Raw genomic sequence first — 21114 nt, forward strand, 5'->3', positions numbered from 1 at the left:
TGCTTGTGTTGATGGAATTGGAGTTGCAGATTACAAGTAGTATTTTTTGAGAATAAAGCCAGTAAAATAGTGAAAGGGTATTCAAGAAAAGCAGAAAAGGAAGAGAGGAGTTCATTGGTCACTATAGTGAACAAGACTCGAAGTGTCAGTGACTCAGTTAAGGAGTGGTAGAGAAGAGGTGGAAGATAAGATATTTCTTTGTGGAATAGATCGGTGGCACACAAGACTGCTCACGTCCAGAAGACCTTGAAGCAGTAGACATGAATCCCTCCTCTTCCTTCTACTCTTCTTTCTTCTCTCTCTGTGTGTCTCTCTCTCTCCCTTTCTCTGTCTGTCTGTCTGTCTCTCTTTTGTACTGAAAATTGAACTCCCAACCTTGCGCTTGCCAAGCAGGCTCTGTGCCACTGAGCTATATCCTTAGCCCATGAATTCTTCAAATGTCAATCAAAACCACAAGGAGCTACTACTTCATATCCATTAAGGTGTCTATTACAGAACAGACAAAGAGGGAAAATAAAGTGTTGTTAAAGAGGAGAAGCTGTGTATTGTTGATGTAAAATGATGCAGCTGCTGTGGAAAACAGTTTTGTGATTCCTCAAAAGGTTAAATGTATAATTACCACGTGATCCAGCAATTCTGCTGCTGTATATAAACCCAAAATCATTAAAAGCAGGAACTTAAACTGACACAAACATTCACAGTATTTGTCTGTTATAAGTAGCCAGGGTAATGGTGATATTGTGATTGCACGAATGCTACTAAATCGTACACTGGTAAGGGATTGCTCTATTAGGTATATTTCACCTCCATGCACACAAAGAACTCTCTCCCTTGGTTGTGAGTGTGTAGACATGGGAGTGAGACTGGGAGCAAGGAGGACATAAATGTTGAGTGTGCCACAACCCTGGTGCACAGGTTGCAGACTGCTGTAGTGGTGGTGAAGTACTTGTACAGCGGTAACCAGCTAAGTCATTCTGTTTCTTCTGTAACCAAACTTACATGCCTAGGAAAGTGATTCTATCACCACAAAATGGTAGATTACAAAGAACTTGGAAGTTGTTTTTGGAGTGTCCTGGGTGCCTGGTATGGAAAAGGATATGCCTTATTATGCTGTTTGATTTAAAAAACAATGTGTTATGAATTTTGACAATTAAAATATTCTGATAAAAATAAAGATAAAATGTTCATTTTATTTTGCTTAAAAACAGTCAACTAGGGTTGGGGATTTAGCTCAGTGATATAAGCACCTGCCTTATCAGCACACAGTTGTGAGTTTGATCCCTGGTACCAAAAAAGTCAACTACTGTAAAAAAGTGTTCAAGTCAGATTTGAGATACACAATTCTCCTGTAATTTAGAACATTGATGGGCAAATGGCTCCTGCCTGTAATTCTACTTTCCATGATTCCAGTTACACGAGAGGCTTTGCTGCAGTTTCCACTCCACCTTGTCATCTCTACAGGTAGCCACCTAACAGGTTAAGAGAATCAGGTAAAAAGAGAGATGCTCAAATACTTGAAAATTAGAGGTTTTTTTTGGTACTGGGGATCGAACTCACGACCTCACACTTGCCAGGCAAGCACTTATGCCACTGAGCTAAATCCCCAGCTTAAAGTGGGTTTTGCTTTGCTGTCTCAGAAAGCAGGAGCTATCCCTGAATGTGTGGAATTGACAGTCTGTTTCTTGGTATCCATGAAGGATTAGTATCACCGTGGATACTGCGGATCTGCAGATGCTCCAGTCCTTTTATAAAAGATATGTTTGTATGTAACCCAAGCATATGCTCCTGTATTCCTTGGATCATCTCCAGATTTCTTATAATACTCAATCTCCAGTACATGCTAGGCATATACTGACTTGGGAAGAAAAAATTGTGTATTTCAGTACACACAAGACACGTGTGTGTGTGTGTGTGTGTGTGTGTGTGTGTGTGTGTGTGTGTGTGTATTTTTTGAGTGCTAGGGATCAAACTCAGGACCTTAAACATTCTAAAGCAGGCCCTACCACTGAGCTGTTCTCACACCTTTTATTTTATTTTATTTTTGTCTTTTTGAGACAATCTCGTTGTGTAGTTCAGGCTGGCCATGTGCTCACTTTGTAGCCCAGGCTGGTCTCAAACTTAGTAAAGATCTTCCTGTCTCAGTCTCCCGAGTTCTGGGATTACAGGTGTGTGCCACCATGTCAGGCTCCCCACACCTCTTTTAAAGCATTTTTGGTTAGTGGTTGGTTGAATCCATGGCTGTGAAACCTATGGATACAGAGGGCTTACTGGCCCATTTCACAGTGTTTATACCAGTGAAATACATGTGTCCATGGCTTGTGATGGTGTCCTGGCAGATGAAAGCAAAAATGGGAGCTTTAATGAAATTTGAAACTCTTCTTTTAAGTGGAAGATTTAAGATTTTGGTTTTATATTGTGAATGTTCTAGTACCTTCCTAAGTACATTAGGTTGAATGCTGGGATGACCAGTAGGGTTCCCTCACTCTCACTTTGTGGGGTATACGTATTACTTCCATTTCCTCTTGCTACCTTAATCACATGTTATACTGAGATCTGTACAAAGAGGACTTGGGATGTAGCTTAATGGTAGAGTGTATGCTTAACATGCAGCAGAGCCCTGGGTTCAATCACTAGCACCAAAACAAAACAAAACAAAACAAAGATTGTACAAGTCAGGCTGATAAATGGATGCAAAGATTTTTGGTGGCTATAAAAGGCAGTAGGGTATATTGTTCCCTGCAAGTTTCCTGGGCTTTTCTAGAACAGTGTGGGCATGTAGGAACACAGTGGTCTTCCTGCGACTCTTTTGAGACTCTGATAATTTCAGCCTGTAGAACAATTTGACAGGGCTCCGTGGACTGGCATTTCTGACCCCTTACTTGCTGTTGTGGGCCAGGTCCTTTAATGCTGTCTTTGGGTACAGAAGAAAGGACAAAAAGGAGTTAAAGGAAGATTTTCCCGTATGCCTTCAGTTTAATGATATATGTAATTTGCTGTGCTGAGGCTGGCTACTTAAAAAGCACAATTCATTCACTTACATGGGAATTATTTTTCCATCTTTTTTGATAGGAGACCCTGGCCTGGCACATTGGCCCTTGCCTTTTAGCCCAGCTATTTGCGAGACTGAGGCAGAAAAATGCAAGTTTGAGGCCAGCCTGGGCAACTTGATGAGACCTTTTCTCAAAAAAAGCAAAGAAACAACAAAAGAAGAACAATCTGGGTTCCTCTGTGAAAATTTTTTTGTGATAAGTTTATTTTTTTGGAAGATAAGGATAATGCCATTTTAGAGTATAAAAATTATTCTCATCCCCTGTGCTATGTAAGGAAACTGCAAAGCTAAACTTCTCAGTTGAGATCCTATATAAGTCTGGATCCAACCAGAAGCACTGAAAGTTATTGCTATGGTTTTTCTGCTCTCCACCTTGCTTTTTGATGGTGATAGGAATTGAATTTAATGCCTTGTGCATGCTAAGCACCACTTTGTACCACTATCCACATTTAATGAGATATTTCCAAATCTCTAGGGCTCATCTGATTAGGAAATGGATATTCAAACTTTTGTTGTGATTTCTTTCCTTTTTTTTTTTTTTTTTGGTACGGGGGATCAAATTCAGGGCCTCCTGTTTGCCTGGCAGGCACTTATGCTGCTGAGCTAAATCCCTGGCCCTTGTAGTTTCTAAAAGTTTCTGTCCTGGTAAATCTTTTTTTAAATTTATTTTTACTTTTTTTTTTTTTTTTTTCTTTTTCTCTTTTTTTATTGGTACCAGGGATCGAACTCACTACCGCCTGCTTGCAAGGCAGGTGCTCATGCCGCTGAGCAAAATCCCCAGCCCTATGTCCTGGTAAATCTTGTGTTTAGTGTGTAATAGAATAAATACATTGAGTGGAATAATAGATTCTGGTTCCAGTTTTTCTTTTATCAAGTCACTGGACTCTTCATGCTGTATTCCGCAGATGAAAATGAACGGATTTGATATGTTATATCTGAGGTTCTCCTTATAAAAGTTTAGTCATTCCAGGCTTTATTGTCACTTTTCTAAAGCTGATTAAAAGAGTAAAAGATCTTTGTTTATATTACTGTTCCTATAAAAATAGAATTCATTTCAATATAAGTGAGCTAGACTTGGATTCCAAAGGGGCTTAGTCAGTAGATGACTAAAACAACCTTTATATAAGATGGTCTCATGTAGAAACCAGAGTACAGTTTTTTCCTGACAACTCTGAACTAAAATCCAGGATCTCATTTTGAGATTAATATAAGAAATCTGCCATTAGCTTGTATCTTATTTCTGTTCACATATTTTTAAAATGTAACTCATCACCATGTAGGAGGCCAACTTTTTCTATTATAGCTTCCATTGAAATATTTTGCTTTAGTCATTCTCTCCTGAGTTCCTTTTCCTGAGAATAAAAGATTGAGCTCATACCTTTGCACAAGATCTGGAGATATTTTAAGCTTGGCATGTTCAAACCTGGCAGACTTGATTAATATGTGGACAGACCAGCACATTAGAACATTTTTAAAGTTCCAAGCCACAAATTGTGTTTTAAATGAAAATGTATGCAAATAATACTTGAGCCTGGTGTAGTTCAGATATCCAGAGTGCCTCTTTCCCCGGGTGACTGATTTTCAGCGGGGCTCCTGCTGGCCCTGCACATTTCTTCCTCTGCTTTGAGCAGTGCCAAGAGCAGTGCCAGGACGGGGTTTGCTCTTTTGGCGCTCTGTTACCTTCTGTTTTCAGCAGGAAATACGGCTGCTGTTTTACTTCTTAAACTTCTACCATATGGAAAGTTTCTGAAAATAAACTTTGGGTTTGTTACTCGATTTCTAAATTTGTAACCTCCACTATCTGTGACCAAAGTCAATATAAATACCTTTCAATAGAATGTATACAAAGCTGTGGCCCTATTTTAATGAGAAAGGTCTCCAGCCACAAGTTATCTTTAAATTTGTCTTTAAGTTTAACTTATCAGTTAAATTAATCCTTAGTTTATGTTTTAGTTGGCATTAATGAAATGTTTTATTGTCAAACAAAAACTAGTCACTAGGTGATTTTTAGAGAATCCACTAACACATTTTGTGTATGAATCATTGATGTAATTGTGTAGTAGACATTCATAAAAACATGGAAGTACATTGGATTTTCTTTTTTCTTTCTTTTTTTTTTTTTTTTTTTTTTGGTACTGGCAATTGAACGTAGGGCCTTGTGCTTGCCAGGCAGATGCTACATCCAGCCCATACATTAGATTTTGACAAACTGAAATTGTTTAAGTATATTGAAAGGGGAAAGAATTCTAGTGTTATTCCTTGTGTGAATTGGGGTCAGTTGAGCTTTTAGTCAATAAATATGTAAAGAGCACCTTTATGTGCCAGGTACTGCTAGGTCTTAAGTGCTAAAAAGTTGTGTAAAAGATGATTCTTGTTCAGACAAGTAAGAGAAAAAAAGGGAAGGAACTAAGAACAATAAATGACTTTAATTGCTTTTAATAAAAACATGGATAAATGCTATGGGAATATGGAGAGACAAGTAGATGAACTCTGGGGAATTGGGAAAGACCAAAAAAATATTTCATTTGGACCCGAAATTAAAAAAAAAAAAAATTGCACAATGACTCTGTTTTATGGAGCATTCGTTGTATCCCAGGGGTAGTGTTACCCATCAGGAGAAAGAGGAAGAACATTCCAGGAAGTGGGAGAAACAGTAGATCAGTCAAGAATTATGTGTCCAGAAGGGCTTGATGTGCTTTGTGGGGATGAGGAGGGAGACCTTTGGCCAGAGAAAGTCTGGTTAGATGGACTGGATTTGATACGAAGGCAGGCTCTCCTGACTACCAACCCCAGTCTCAACAATTTAAAGGTCCAGCTTTAGGGCATCGCTTGTGAAATCTTTTTTCTTTCTCAAATCTTACTGATTTTTTTTTTTAAATTGCATGATAGCCAGAAGACTGTACTTTCTTAACAGGGCAACCACTCCCTAGTCTGCCCAGCCTTTTTTTAAAATTTTGGGGTGAGGTCTCATTAAATTGCTAAATTGTCCATTGTGGGCTCAAATTTGAGATCTTTCTGCTTCAGCCTTCCAGAATGCTGGGATTAGTGTGTGTGTCAGGGTTATAGATGTGTGGCACCACACCCACCTGGCATTCTGTTTCTGATCTGCCCAGTTCTTAGCTCCATAAGAGCTCCATAAGGGCAGAATGAATCCTTTTTAAGAGTATGGTATAGTGCTGGGCACGCTGTGGGGACTCAAGAAATACATAGTGAGTAAATAAATAAATAAATATAGAGCATTTATAGATACAAATCTTTGAGATATCTCAACTGTAAAAGTTGAGATTGTCTACATTTATGTAAAAGGCCTTAATATCAATAAGAACAATTTTCAGATGTGTCTAGATGAGGTGTCATTTGGAGGTAAAATGAGTTATTAAGAGTACCTATTTCATTGAGTTACTGTGAGGATTAGTAATTTTAGTAATACATTTAGAATAGTACCTAAGCATATGGTAAGTGTTCGATTAGTGTGACCTATTTAATTCCACTTGTGTGACCTTTTTGCTAGTGACAGAGCTCAACCACTGTTGTGGAGAGGGGAGAAGGGAGATTAAACATAGTCTCTTACTTTGAAACCAAATACCCTTTCGGAATTGAAAGAACTGTTTAAAATGCGTGAATTTTTATTTTTCTGTTTGTGTTTTAGTGATCGAAGGGTATGATTGGCATGGAATTGAATTTCATCTGTGTGTGGGAATTGTAAGCAAGGTAGGTCCTGTGTTTATTTACTCTTCTCCTGCCATCCTTCTCACTTGTGTGTTACTATTTTTAGTTACACTTAACAGGAATAGATCACATTTGAGTGTTTTTTAGTGAAAATAGTGTCATTTTCAGTCACCTTCCTCATGGCCCAGTGATGGTTTGTCACTATGGTTTATGTAATTTGTGGATCGCATGTAAGATCTTGTTAGATTGTATTAAATGCTGAAAAGCAGCACAACCACTTTAAAAGTTTGGTGGTCATAGAACAGAACCATGAATATACATAGACACATATAAACTAATCTTTCTGATCTAATCGTTGGGGCAGATGTTTTTATTAGAGCCATTATGTAAACCAGTATGAGGTAGTGGGTATTGACAGCCTAGTTCATTCTGGTCACTTTTCAGATTCAGTAGCCAAACCATCACTGGCAACTATAAATTTTGCTATTAATGGCAGATCTGTCTATCTATAACCACTAGAGTTTGATGTGACCCACAGCATGGATCTGTTCCAATCTTAAGCTCCAAGCCCTGAACAAAAGTATACTACATAGGACTGTGACTCTCATTTGTCTTACATGTCAGACACCCAGCTATAGATGGTAGCCTAACACAACTCTTTTGATCTATTTCTCTGTCTAAACATTGCCCATGAAGGTTGGAGCTACTGGTTGTTCATGTAGTTGTAGCGTTTTGTCCCGTTAAGTATTTCGAGACCACTTTGTTCATTGCCGTAAGAGATTTGGACCACAGAGTGAACCTGATAGCCAAAACAACAGTACTCCTCAATACCCTCTAGCTGGTAGGTAATCCTGTGACCTTGCACATGAGGTTCTAGGAATTAATGTGTTTTGGGGCTCCTGTTGCACTTACACTTGTTTTAGATTGGCTTTTTTTTCCCCCCAGTCACAAAGAATAGTAACTTTTATATTGCTACAAGGAAGAACAGTTGAGCCATTTCTTATAGCAGGAAGAGAATGGCTTTGGAATTGAAACTGCTTCCTGGGAAGGGAAGAGGAAATGCTGTCTTTTGTAGATGAATCCCTTCATCTTACTTGATCTGATCTGAGTAATCCGTCAGGAAATAATTTTCTTTCTTTTTTTTTTTTTTAACCTCAACTTGTGAGAATGGAAGGAAATAATTTTCTAATCTATCTTTATATTGGGATGCTAATAAATAGGACTACTCCAGGGAAATTAATTGTGAGAATTAATGGAAAGGAAAGAAAGATACTAATATTCATTGAGTCTTTACTAAGGATTAGGCATGGCATTATGAACTTTCATGTATTTTTTTTTTGTTGAAAAATATCAGATTCATTGATACACAGTTTTTTTTTTTTATATACAGTATTTCAGGTCTAGGGGAATGGTAATTGTGAAGATCATTATCTTGAAATGTTTTAACCCTTAGGTAGGCATGCAGAGGAAATAGAATTATGTATCTTACTTGTTATTTCATTTGTATCTTGACAACATTGTTTTATGAAAAAGGAAAGAAAATATCTGCATGAGTTAGGATTTTTGTTTTTATCTTTTGAGCTTGCTCCTGATTTAGCCAAAGGCAGGGAGGAGACCAGCAGGTCTGAAATTAGAGACACCTATGGTTTTTGGGAAGTTGAGACTCTTGACCTGGGATTTACTGAAGTTGGTGCAGAGGAGGTCAGGGTAGGTTAATATATTTTCAGAGCTCAAAGCATATGTGAATTGGGTTGTTTATAGGTGTTGTTGATTTCTGTTTGTATCTCTTGGTGGAGTAAAATATAATATTACTGTTTTGAGAAACTTCTGCAGAAGTCCCCAAACCAATGCAAATTAGTCTCCAAAAACACTAGTCTCCCCCTTCAGAAAAAAACCCAAAAATTCCAGTTAGCTGTTTTAGTTGGTTGAAGGAATTGTTATTATGATATTTGCAAAAGATTACCACACTTTCTTTTAAAATAATTATAAATTTGATTTTCTGCTCTTAAATTGTCTCCTTACATTCTCTCATGGGAGTTAGCATCTCTACGTTCTTTGGTGTTAGGCATTAATTTGGGGATCAGAATAGTTAATTCTTTCCTAGGCAATATGAAGTTGAGTTGGAATGTTCCTTCTCTATTCTACAGTTAAGAGTTTTCATATCTATTGTGTTCCTACTCTTAAAATAGTGAGTTTTTACTGTGGTCTCTGGAAAGTCTGTAGAGAATTAACCAGAGACATAGAACTATCCTTTCAAGAGGCAGCCTGGCTATACAGTGAATTCATGGCTAGCCAACTACATAGAGACCATCTAAAATGGGCAAATAAAAAAGTTTGTCCTGATTCTGTGAATCAAACTCAGGGCCTTGCACTTGCTAGACAAGAGCTCTCTACCACTGTGTTACATGTCCACCCCTAATATTTTTTTTATCTATGAAAATTGTCATTATTTTTCTGTCTAGTGAATAAATCAGTGTGCCTTTTCCTCTTGACTACTTCCCTTTTATGGCTTAGTAAAAACAACGACAACAACAACAACAAAAAACCCCTAATTTTGTTTCTTGTTTTGGCAAACAAATACCACTTTTTTAAAAAATCAGGTTTATTGAGAGATAATTTACATGCTACAAATTTACTTGTTTGAAGTGTACAGTCAGAATTAATTACCTCAGTTGAACAGTGAATTTCTGTTAAACATCCCTTTAAAACATTTTTTAACTTCATTTGGAATTATCCACAAATTTTATTAACTTTTTTGGGTGGGGCCTGAAACCAGTTCTCACTATATAGTCCAGGCTGGCTTTGAACTCACTAGGGAAGGTTGGTTTAAACCCAGGATGATCTTCCTGTCTCAGCCTGCTTTATGCTGGAATTCCAGGTATTGTGCACCACTCCCAGCTAATTTCATTAATTTCTGCATTAAATTTATCTCTTTCCTTCTGCTATTTTCTACCTACTTATTGTGTGTCTTCCCCCTATTTGTATTTGTTGTCATTGTTGATACAGTGTCTCACTTTGTCGTTCAGGCTGGCCTAGACTCACTGTGTGGTTTAGGCTGGCCTCAAAATCACAGTGATCCTCCTATCTCAGCCTCGAAAGTCCTGGGATTACGGGTGTGCGACAGGATGCCCGCCAGTTAATAGTGTTTTCAAATTGAGTTTTGTGGAAGATGAAATGTAAAAAAGGGAGTTCAAAGTTCATTTAATTTGAGCTTCTTTGTAATGTGAATTTTTAAGTGCAGGGTTTAAATGTGCTCAAGAACCTTGGGATATAAATCTAGTTTTCTTTGGGTTATAAAGAATTTTTGCTGATTACCTTTCATAGTTGTACTTTAGTGGAGTGTTAACATTATTCATGGTTTTCATACAAATGCTTTCCTGTTTTTAAGATCTATTCATCATCAAAATCTGTCATCTTATTTGTGATTTGCAACAATACAGATTTTAGAGAGGTGTCTGGAGTTATCTGGATTTGACTTTTGGTTCAGTAGTTAACTTTTAAACCTCACTATTTTCTGTGTAATTGGAGAGTAATGATTCCTAATAAGTATACTACAGGAATCAAACAAGCATTTAACATGGTTTATGATCACAAGTATTAAGTAAGGGTTACCTATTTTTTTCTCAGTCTAATACTCAATGACTTTTCCTTTAAGTCTGTGCACTGAATGTATGGATACACATGAAAAGTATACCTATGGACTTTGTGCAAGAAGGTAACCTTGGGCATGTCTTCTGTAATTAGTACTTCTCTGTTCCCTCCTTTTTATCTGACATTTGAGATAAATTCAGATTCACTTTTAATTTAGGATACAGTATATATATGTTAACCATTGTTTCCCTAAAATGTCTATGTTTGCTTTGTACCACTTTGGTAATAACACCTAGTGACTACCTACTACTACAAAAAATGATAAATATTTCTACTTCAGATTGTGTGATCTTGTTGGGTATCTTGGAAATGCATCAAGACACGGATAGTTGCCTTATGTCTCTCCCTGCACCAGAGTCCACAATTCATTATGTGGCCGTTAGTTATCTAAGGAGAATATCAGTCAGTTTTTTAGTGGTTCTCAATGGGAAATGTACCTCTCTCCAGAGGGTGTTTGGGAAAGTATTAGAGACACAGTGCTTTTGGTTGTTGAATGATTGTGGGTGGGAGATATACTATTGGCATTTGGGGACTAGGGAGCAGGGACTGCAGTGCAAAACATAAGGTTGCCTACTTAAAACACTAGTGGAGTCACTGTTGAGAAATTGCACCAAAGACTTGGTGTGTTAATAATGTTTTCTTTTCTTTTCTTTTCTTTTTTTTGAAGAGAATAAAACCAAATGAAACAAAATAGAATAGAGTCAATCAAAACAAAATGATGAACATGGTACATGACTTTAAAACAAAATACAAGGGAATCAATAATGACTACCATAATGCCTTTTGTTACCTTCAAAAGAATTGCCCATGCTAGATAGCGTTTTGTTTTATCCTCATTATTAAGAAAGTTACTGCTTAAAGTAAGTTTTTGGACAAAATCTTTCAGAGCTATAGTGTATCATCTTGGAATTCTTCAATGAGAATTAGGCCAGACTTTCTCATTTGAGAAGAGTGAAATATTTTTGTTGAGGATTTTGAAGACGTTTGCCCAGTATAAATGTATTTCAGTGGTATTTATTCCTTAAAAGTAGGAATAATTGGGGCTGGGGATTTAGCTCAGCGGCATAAGTGCCTGCCTTGCAAGCAGACAGTCATGAGTTTGATCCCTGGTACCGATTAAAAAAAAAAAAGTAGGAATAATTGAATGGTTAGAATAGTGTAGTGGCTTAAGAAAATTGGGACTGTGTCCCTTTAGTAATCTGTATATATTCATGGTTGATAGAAATAACATTTGTGCCTGGCATTCCAGTGATGCCTGCATATTGCTTTCCCTCCCTCCTTCTTTCCTTTTACCTGCAATTAGGTAGATAAATAAGAATTGAACTTGAGCCTAACTAACAGTGTAGGACTTTGATGCAGAATTTAGGAAGATAATTATTCTCAACTTCCTTTTGCCTTTATCTATGGTAATGCTTCTCAACCATTTCTGACTGTGACTCATACTTTGAGATACATTTTATATTAGGATCTGATATTCCATAAATATATATCTACCTGAAACAGAAGATTTGAAATAATGCCTTTACATGGTTAGTATAGTCTGATAATTTCTATTTTTTCCATTTTATTTAATTACAAAATAAATAAACGATGTTGGCTTGCTAAATTGACTATGGGACCAGTGTATTATGAGGTCATTTTAAAAAAATACTGTTTCAGGATGTATGTTCATGAGGTTCGAAGTTACGCTTTATAGACCTGAAGAAGCCAGGTGTGATAGAGCATGCCTGTAATCCCAGCACTTGAGAGGCAGGAGGATTGCTATGAGGCCAGCCTGGACTACATAGGAGAACTCTGTCTCAAAGAAGGGAAAGTGGAAGGGGAAGAGAGAGGGGAGGAAGGAAGGAAGGAAGAGAGAAAAGAAGAAAGGCAGGCAGGGAGACAATATGGAGGTATAGATAGGCTGAGTCGGGAGTTAGGAACCTGAGCTTTCCTCCTAGGTTTGCCACTAATTTATTTGATGACCATGGCAAACTGTATGACCTTTCTGATGTTTAGTTTTTTCATCTGAAACAGTTGGATACTTTAGATTTCTTTAGGCTGTAACGATAATTCTATCCTCATTTGACAGGTGAAAGTGTCTGCCTCTCTGCCATTCTAATTCTTCTGTTTCCTAAATGCTTAGAAGGAGGGAAATTTTAATCTGTGTTGTCTGGCTTATTTTGACAGAATAACTCCAGAATTGTGATTATAAAATGCTCTGGGCAAATAAAGTACTATGCAGATGACATTCCTCCTGTGGCGGTGAAAACTACATCAGCAGTCCTTCCTCTGCACTTCCATGACTTGCTGTGTGGGTCACAGTTGTGTGCGCCACCTGAACAGACTTGAACTCCGCTTTACTGTACGTTGTAAGGCCAGTTCTCTTTTATGCTTTGTGCCTTAACTAAGCTAGACCTAAAGCTGGGGAATTCATTGCTTTGAGGGTTGGAAAGCCATCTTTTTTATCCAAAGAGGTTTTGCCGAATATTTAGAACCAGGAAAGAAGAGGTTGCTGAGGTTAAGACTGTCCTGTTTGCAGCTGGCCTATATATAGGGTTACATAGAGAGCTATGATTTCATTATTATATATTCTGCTTTTTTACTACACCATTCAGGTTTTTCTCTGAAATGCTGCTAGTGAACTGTTCTGTCGCTATTTTTGCCTTCAAATTGTTGAAACAACTGATAAACATCTGTTAAAGTCCTATGAAAATAGGCAAAACAGGCTGTGCTTTTTAAATCAGAAGAGTACAGTATTACAGTAGAGCTCTTTGGTGCTACTCAAGCTCTTTAGGATCTTTTTTAGCCTCCTTTATTACATTAGACTTTTTAAAAACCTCATTTAATAAAAGAAATAGAACATTTGCCCTAAAGTCTTATTAACAGCTTCAGTCCAGTGAGACCCTTAGCATTGCAGTACCTAACTAAGTGTCCTGTGGTCAGTTCTCCACTGCACACTTGGGTCCAGATTCCCATCGATGTTTTTTTCAAGCAGAACAATAATTTGCATACTCTGTCTATATATGACATAATGAAGTAAATTTGAGTCAAACACAACCATAATCTCAAAGGAGCTGTGATTTGCAAACAAGTGATGCCTTTCTAGGGAGTCAAAAGTTAGACTGCTTTCTGTTTTGTACAAGGATGTGTATATGCCTGTTAAGAGTGAAAGCTTTATTCTCTGACTGGATTGAAGGAAGTGACCTGGGACCTTTTTAGATTACAAATAGTAGTAAATTGATTGATTTTGTCAATCAGGAAGGTCAGACAGCTGATTATATGTTTAGGAGTGTGGTACATGTCACAGTGCTGCAGTTTGCTTAAAGTCAGGTGGTGTAGCGTAGAGTTACCATATGATCCAATGATTCAGTTCCTAGTTGCACACCCAGGGGATTTGAGAACATACTAACACAAAAATTGTAATACATGTGCTGTGTATATGTTTGCAACAGCGTTCTCCAGTATAGGTAAAAAGAAAAAGATCCTAAATGTTTATCAGCTCGTGAATGGATATATGAAGTGTGGTATAACTATTGTAGTGGAATATTATTTGAGAATTGAGAGGAATGATGTACTGACACATTATTGAACATGGATAAGGCTTGAAAGCATGCTAACTGAAAAAAGCCCCTCATAACAGACTACATATTTTTGTGGAATGTCCAGAATAGATGAATAATCCATGGAGACAGAAAGTAGATTGTGGTTGTTGGAGTTTTGAAAGGAGAATGGAGAGGGGCTACTAACAGGCAAAGGCTTTTCTTCTTCCTTCTCCTCCTTTCATGGTTACGGAAATTGAATCTAGGAAAAACTGAGCTGCATCCCCAGTCCTTTTTATTTTGAGACAGGGTCTTGCCAGGTTGCTCAGGCTCATCTCCAACTTGCGATCTTTCTGCCTCAGCCTCACAAGTAGCTGGGATTACAGGTATGTGCTACTATGCTTGGCTGAGAGGTTTCTTTTTGGATGAAGGTATGTTCTAGTGTTAGATGGATTGATGATTTCACAACTTTATTAATATATTATGAACTACTGAATTGTATACTTTGAAAAGGTAAATTTTGTGGTATGTGAAATATGCAGTATATCCCAATGAAGCTGTAATTTAAAAAGTAGGACCTCAACTAGGTGCGGTGCTGCATGCCTGTAATCCCAGCACTGAAGAGGTTGACATAGGATGATTGAGTTTGAGTTAGGCCTAGACAACGTAGTGACACCCCATGTTTACAAGCAAGCAAGCTAACAAACAAACAAATAATTAGGGATGTAGCTCAGTGGTAGTATCAGAGTTTGATTCCCAATACCAGGGTAAAAAAAAGAAAGGCAAAATTATCTGTATGGATAAGATACATACCTTTTTGCTAATTAGAGCTTTATGAAGTTCTGATACAAAGGTCACCTTTACTAAAGATATCTGATAGCATCATTTTCCTAAAGGCTTATGCCAGCTTGAAAATCATAACTGTAAAGAAAGGTTTTCTGTTCTGTTGGAAGATTGAGATTTATGACATCTATGAATGACACAAGAAAGGAATAAATTGCATATTTTGTGTGTGTAATGATCTAGAGCTCAAAATCACAAAAGAAAAAGCCCAAACTATATGTAAAAAAGTATAAAGTTGGCTCATTCTTTAATAATATATTATTTTATATACTAAATTATTACTGTTTTTGACATACTAACTTATTAACAAGACTGTAGAACTTCCAGGAGAACATGGCAGACAGATAGCAGCAGCTACGGAGGCTCTCTGAAACACCCGGCTTAGAATTCAGGAATGGTGCTGAGTAAGGAATCATAAGCAAGAGGAGATATGCCCCAGTGACCCAAGAACGAACTGGGCTGAGAGAAACCAACTGGGAATGCAATCCTGGTGCTATAACAGGAACAGATAAAGCCTCAGCTCCAATGGAGCCAGCGCCATTGGAAGCTGCGATTTGGGTTTCCCGCTGCCGCGGCTGCGTCTGCATCAGCTCAGCAGGGAGAGAGACGCGCGGAAGCTCTGAGAATGGGAATCAGTGAACGGAGTTGAGAGCGGGACAGGTGAGGAGCCGTGCATCCACCTCCGGTGAGTGAGGGAAAACTGGGTCTCTTCCACGGTCTAGGAGACTCCAACAGAGGACATTCTGGGACCGGGCAGACTTGCAGGAACAGGGCGCTGCAGTGACTTCAGTCACCAATCCCCCTCTCAAGCGGGATTGGTGAGCAGTGCCTAGCCTACGTGACACTGCTGGCTGAGACCCAGTAGGCTAGCACAGCCCAGGTCCCAGCTCCTGAAGGTGACCTGGAGGGGCAGGCCTTGCATAGGCTGCCTGGTCTGCAACTTCCTGGTGTGCTGCAGTGGGCGGGAACACCTAGCCAGCACAATTCAATCAGACTGTGACTGACAGGGAAGGAAGCTGGGCCTCCTATATACGCTTGCATATATAAGGAACAAAGAATATGGGAAGAGACAGCAACAAAAAAGGGTCCTCGGCCCCCAATCCTGAGAAAGAGGCAACAGCAGACACAGCACCAACAGACATAAAGCGCTATCTCGAAAGCCTCATAGTTCAGGAATGAAGTTATTAATGACCTGAAGCTAGACATAAGCAGAATAGTTAGAGAAATGCTAAGCACAAAACAGATGGTGGAATGGAAGAACAGAAAAAGAGGGGAGAATTGTTTAATGGAGAAAATAGAGAAAGCATAGAATACGTGAAGCAGGTTCAAAGAGAATACCAGGAAACTAAAAAGTCTATCGAAAACTGGCATAACAGCTTGAAAGAAACTAAGGACAGATTATCTGAACTGGAGGGCAGATTTGTAATATGGGAGCATGAAATGAAAAACTTCTTAAAAATAACAAAGAAACAAACAGCAATAATACCAAGACTAGAAGATGATAAGAGGGTCTATAACTTAAGAATTAAGAACATAAAAGAAGAAGTAGGGACACAAACAAATGAACTATAAAAGCTACTCACAGAAATAATCCAGGAGAATTTTCCTAATTTAGCAAAAGGTAAAGATACTCAGTTGTATGAAGCATACAGGACCCCAGCCACCTACAACCCAAACAGAGCAACACCCAGGCATATGATAATTAAAATTCCAGAAATCCAATACAAAAACAGAATACTAAAAGCCGTCAAAGACAAGAAACAGATCACTTACAAGGGAACACCCATCAGAATTACAGCAGACTTCTCGGCACAAACCATCAAATCACGAAGAGCGTGGGGGGAAATAATTCAAGCTTTGAAAGATAATAATCTCCAGCCAAGATTGATATATCCTGCACAACTATCCCTGGAAATTGATGGAAAAACAAGGTGCTTCCAGGATAAAGAGGAACTAGGGGAATATGTAACCACCAATTCAGCTCTACAGAGAATACTGCAAGATATTCTGAAAAAGAAAAATATGAAGAATCCAGAAGTAGCAGCAGAGAGGCCACAATGAATGGAGCAGAAAACAAAATGAAGAAGACAAACTGACAACTAATGACAGAAAAAGAGCTCAACAGAAATGAGGCAGAGAAGATTGGATGATAGGAACAGCTATTTTGGAGAAAATGATGTCTTAATAGGTAATACTGATTTAGTATCATCTTGTTTTGAAGTCTCATCAAGCTTTTGTTCTTCTGTCTCCATTGGTCTAAACAGGTTGTATCTTATTGGATTTTATTATATATGATAGTATAAGCAAAAACTTTTATAGACAAGGAGATTATACAGAAACCATTGTTCATTTTCTGTTAGTTGATTCTAAATACCCTGTAATACTGTCATTCTCTTGAATGGTTTTACATTGTTTTGATATATTTGATGCTACAATATATGAAGTTATGCTCAAAGATTTCAAGGAAAGAGACAATATGGTAACTACTTTTATGTTGGGATAATCTTGTGGTGAAACACTATTTTGTTTAAATGGTTATGTTTTGATCTGCGCTGATTTGCTGTTATGCCCTCTTTTATCTCAATCTCCATTTTATTATTTACTTTTTTTATCCTTTTAATTAAGGGAAAAATAAATAAAAAATAGCAGGATGTATTATAGTAACCCACTTTGACTTTCCATTATCTTGATTTAAAGCCCTGTATTGCTCTCACCATCTTGTTTTGACTGATGTTCCTCTATTCTGCTTGATAGTACCAGGTTCGAAAGTTTAGGCAACAGCTGTGAAGATAATGGGATTCATTATGACGCCCATTCTGGTTGACTATTATCTACTTTTGAAGACCTATAATGTCTCCAATGTTTTGGTTTTATTGGTTTTGTTCTTTACTGTTTTGTTCAATTTTATTATAACTGATGATATAGGCAATTCTATTAGAGATAGTGGGAGGCATTATGGTAACCAGTGTTGATCACCTTGTATTATGCTTTTACATTATCTATTATGTCCACCCTTTTGATTTGACTGACTCTGTTCTGTTATGTCACAGTTGGTTCTACTCTCTTCCAAAAAAGTAATAAGAACTGTGGGAGCAACAAAACCCAAAATGTGTAATTGTCATTGTACAAAAGAGAGGAAAAGAAAGTGCTCTAAATGATATAACTGCATGTATGTTTAAGTGTATAAGATAGATAATGATATCACTGAGTTTTGTTGGATCATTGAACAGAACTGTTTGCAGTCTCACTGTTGGAATGTCCACTTTATAAGCTTTAATTTTGTAACTTGAACAATTGTTTCTGAGATGACAAAATATAATCCATTAACTAGAGATTTCCTACTGTTTATTTTTTTCTGTAAATCTGTATAACTTGTACCTTTTCTCTGCTTTTTTTTTTCTTTTTCTCCGTAAATTAAAAAAAAAAAAAAAAAAACAAGACTGTAGGGAAACTGCTGATGGGTGTGTAAGTTAGGGCTCGATGGTAAGTTTGAGACACAATTTTGTGAACTTGAAGATGAATATATCCTATAAGTTGCCAGTTTAAGGTATATACACATTACAGTAAACTTGCATTTATGCAAAAGGAAACAAGTATTTTTATTTCAGTTATAGTTACCAGTATCTGAGAGGTCCCCTGCTCCTGTGGCTTCCAAAATCCACTGATGCAGAAATCTCTTATATAAAACGGTATAGTTTTTGCACATGTCATATAAATCATCCTGGATTACTTACAACACCTAATACAATGAAAATGTAAATAGTTGCTATGCTGTATTTTAAATTTTACATCATTACTACTAGCATTGTTGCTACTACTACTACTACTACTACTACTACTAAGATGCTGGAGTTTGAATCCATGGCCTGATGTGCATTAAACACATGCTGTACCACTGAACTATACCCTCAGCCTCTATGTGTATTGTTTTTGTTATTACATTGTTATTTTCTCTGGAATATTTTCCACTTATAGTTAGTTGAATTTGTAGAATGTAGAACTATGGTTCTGGAGGGCCAGTTGTATATTTGTAATAGGAAAAATTTGGAAACTAAGTATAGAGGAATGCTTCAGCAAGCAGTGGCATTTTAAGGCAATTTATTAGGTGATAGCAGTCAGAGTAGATAAATTAGACCACAGGGTACGTAGCTCCTGGAAGCATTATGGCGCAGGGGAGGAGGGGGCGCAGTTCTGGGCGTGGAGATACATGCCTGGCAACTCTAGCTACTTCTAGATACTGAGATGGGGATATTGCAAAATCAGAGCCTGCCTGGGAATTTTTTTTTTTAATTTTTTTTAAGGACAGGGTCTTGCTATGCAGTTCAGGCTGGCCTTGAACTCACCATGGTTGGCCTCAAACTCACAGCAGTCCGCCTTCCTCAGCCTTCCACTTCACTAGCCTGGGAAATTTAGTAAGACTTTGCCTCAGAATAAAAAGGGGCTGAAGATGTGGCTCAGGGACTCCTGGGGTCAAATCTTCAGTATCTGTGACCCACAAAATAGAAAAAAAAAGTTACAAAATGTTAAAGGGGATACCATTTACAGCTGTTACAACATTAGGGCTGGGGATCCATGCCTATGTGAGGCCCTGAGTTGGCTCCCTAGTACCCCACACAAACAAAAATAAAAAGGAGTAAAACAACATTGTATTGTCTATGGAAAACATATATATGTGCTGCAAAATTATTAAAAAGGGTAGGTTAGAAGATGTGCTAACTTTGAATAAGGAAACTACATTTTACAACATCTTGTTTAGAAAAGTCAAGGCAAGTTTAGCAATATGTTATAATTGCTGTATTGGTCTTTTTGTAGTGTCATTTCACTTTTCTGGATTTTAAACTCATAACTAAAAGTAAATTTAACAAGATAAGTGAAACTCGGATGGCAGTGATTTTAAAAAAAAAAAACCCAATGGCATCGGCTAGTTGGATTTCACATATTTTTGTTTTTATACATACTGTCATAGAAATGATTCATCCTAATAGTCATGAAGACTAATTTTTAAAGATGTATGTGTGTTTTTTCTGTTATACATTATGTTTTAACTTTTGTTTTGAAATCCTCACTCAGTTTTTTCTTGATTGGAAAATGCTTGATCCAATGTAGTAGTATCACATAGTAACTCTAGTAATTGGCACTAAGTTCTTATTAAAAGGGCATGAGGTTTATGTTTTATAGTTAGAATTTATCTGTGTCTTTGGTGGAAATGAGACTGTTGTCTAGTAAGGGGCATAGTGAACTCTTAGTTGTACTTTGCACACGCTGTGATTCTAAGGAAGGTTGTAAACTCGTGTGATACTGGCAGACATTTACCACATTGAGAATTTCCAAAGTTGATCATTATTATTTTAATTAACATGTATCTTGAGGCACAGTTGTGCACTCAAGCCCAGCCTGGGCAACTTAGCAGCTTAGTGAAATCCTGTTTGAAAAATAAAGAATTGGGTGAAGTTATAGAAAACAGAAAATGTAATTTTAAAACACTCCAATGAAGCCAAAGGAAGAAGAGGCAAAAAAAAAAAAAAAAAAAAAAAGGGTTTGGGATATAGCTCAGTGTAGAGACCCTGAGTTCAATTCCTAGTACCAGAGTTGGGGATGGGGTGGGAGTTAGTGAAGCTTATGAAAAGATGAGATTGGAGATCAAACTGTGTGCCATACTCATGCTAAGCGCACGCTTTGCCTCTGAACTGTATCTGCAGTTCTCTGCCACACTGTTGTGATGAAGGCATGTCATGAGTGGTACTCTGGAAATGCTTAGAAGTTTTTGCATGAATATGCTATGTTTTAGGCAGAGATGGTGGTTTATTTACATATTTATTTTGCTGTTTTTAGTCATTATCAATTAAAATGGTTTATGTCCCTGTTCCAAAGTAAAGCCTTCAGACATTTATATCAGGATATTTGTGCACCTGAGTAGGAATCTTTTGTTTAGTTTCAGTAATCATTGTAATGGTGATAGAAAACAAGATGCCAGCCTCCCTACTTTCCGCTGGGTCTACTAGGTAGTTTAGGCTGGCTTTGAACTTACTATGGAGCCCAGACTGGCCTCAGACTTCTAGTGATCCTCCTGCCTTTAGCCTCCTGAGTGCTGGAATAGGGATGTGCCACCATGCTTGCCATGATACTTTAATAATATGTTGTATTGGAGGTTTCCTCCTGTAAACTTTCTGTATTAGTGAAAGTACACTCACAGTACTGAATGTGGGAGATCTGACAGTGTGTAAAGAAAATTCCTAATATTTTTTCATACCCCACTTAGGGAAGAATTTGAAATTTAAGCCAAACTCTGAACTTGGAAACATAATTTCTCTTCATAGGAAGTAGCTAATTAAATCTCATCAGTGTTTATTGAGCAGTTGACCCTGACCTGGTGGGAATAAA

The 21114-nt window shown here is 37.6% G+C and overlaps 1 protein-coding gene across 2 annotated transcripts in view; it reads left to right on the top strand.

The window, feature by feature from the left end:
- Mrtfa (myocardin related transcription factor A) overlaps nucleotides 1–21114 on the top strand; it is a 173801-nt gene that overhangs the window by 28984 nt on the left and 123703 nt on the right. Inside the window, exons 2-3 of one of the 2 annotated variants that reach the window (XM_063243626.1) lie at nucleotides 6699–6760; nucleotides 12539–12713. The gene's annotated coding sequence lies outside the window, so the exon portion shown is untranslated. The remainder of the gene's footprint in view (nucleotides 1–6698; nucleotides 6761–12538; nucleotides 12714–21114) is intronic. The other variant, XM_063243625.1, reaches the window with a different exon arrangement.

Source organism: Cavia porcellus, unplaced genomic scaffold (genome assembly GCF_034190915.1).
Source record: "Cavia porcellus strain 051 isolate PalLab524CR breed Dunkin Hartley unplaced genomic scaffold, mCavPor4.1 scaffold_40, whole genome shotgun sequence".
Taxonomy (NCBI): Eukaryota; Metazoa; Chordata; class Mammalia; order Rodentia; family Caviidae; genus Cavia; species Cavia porcellus.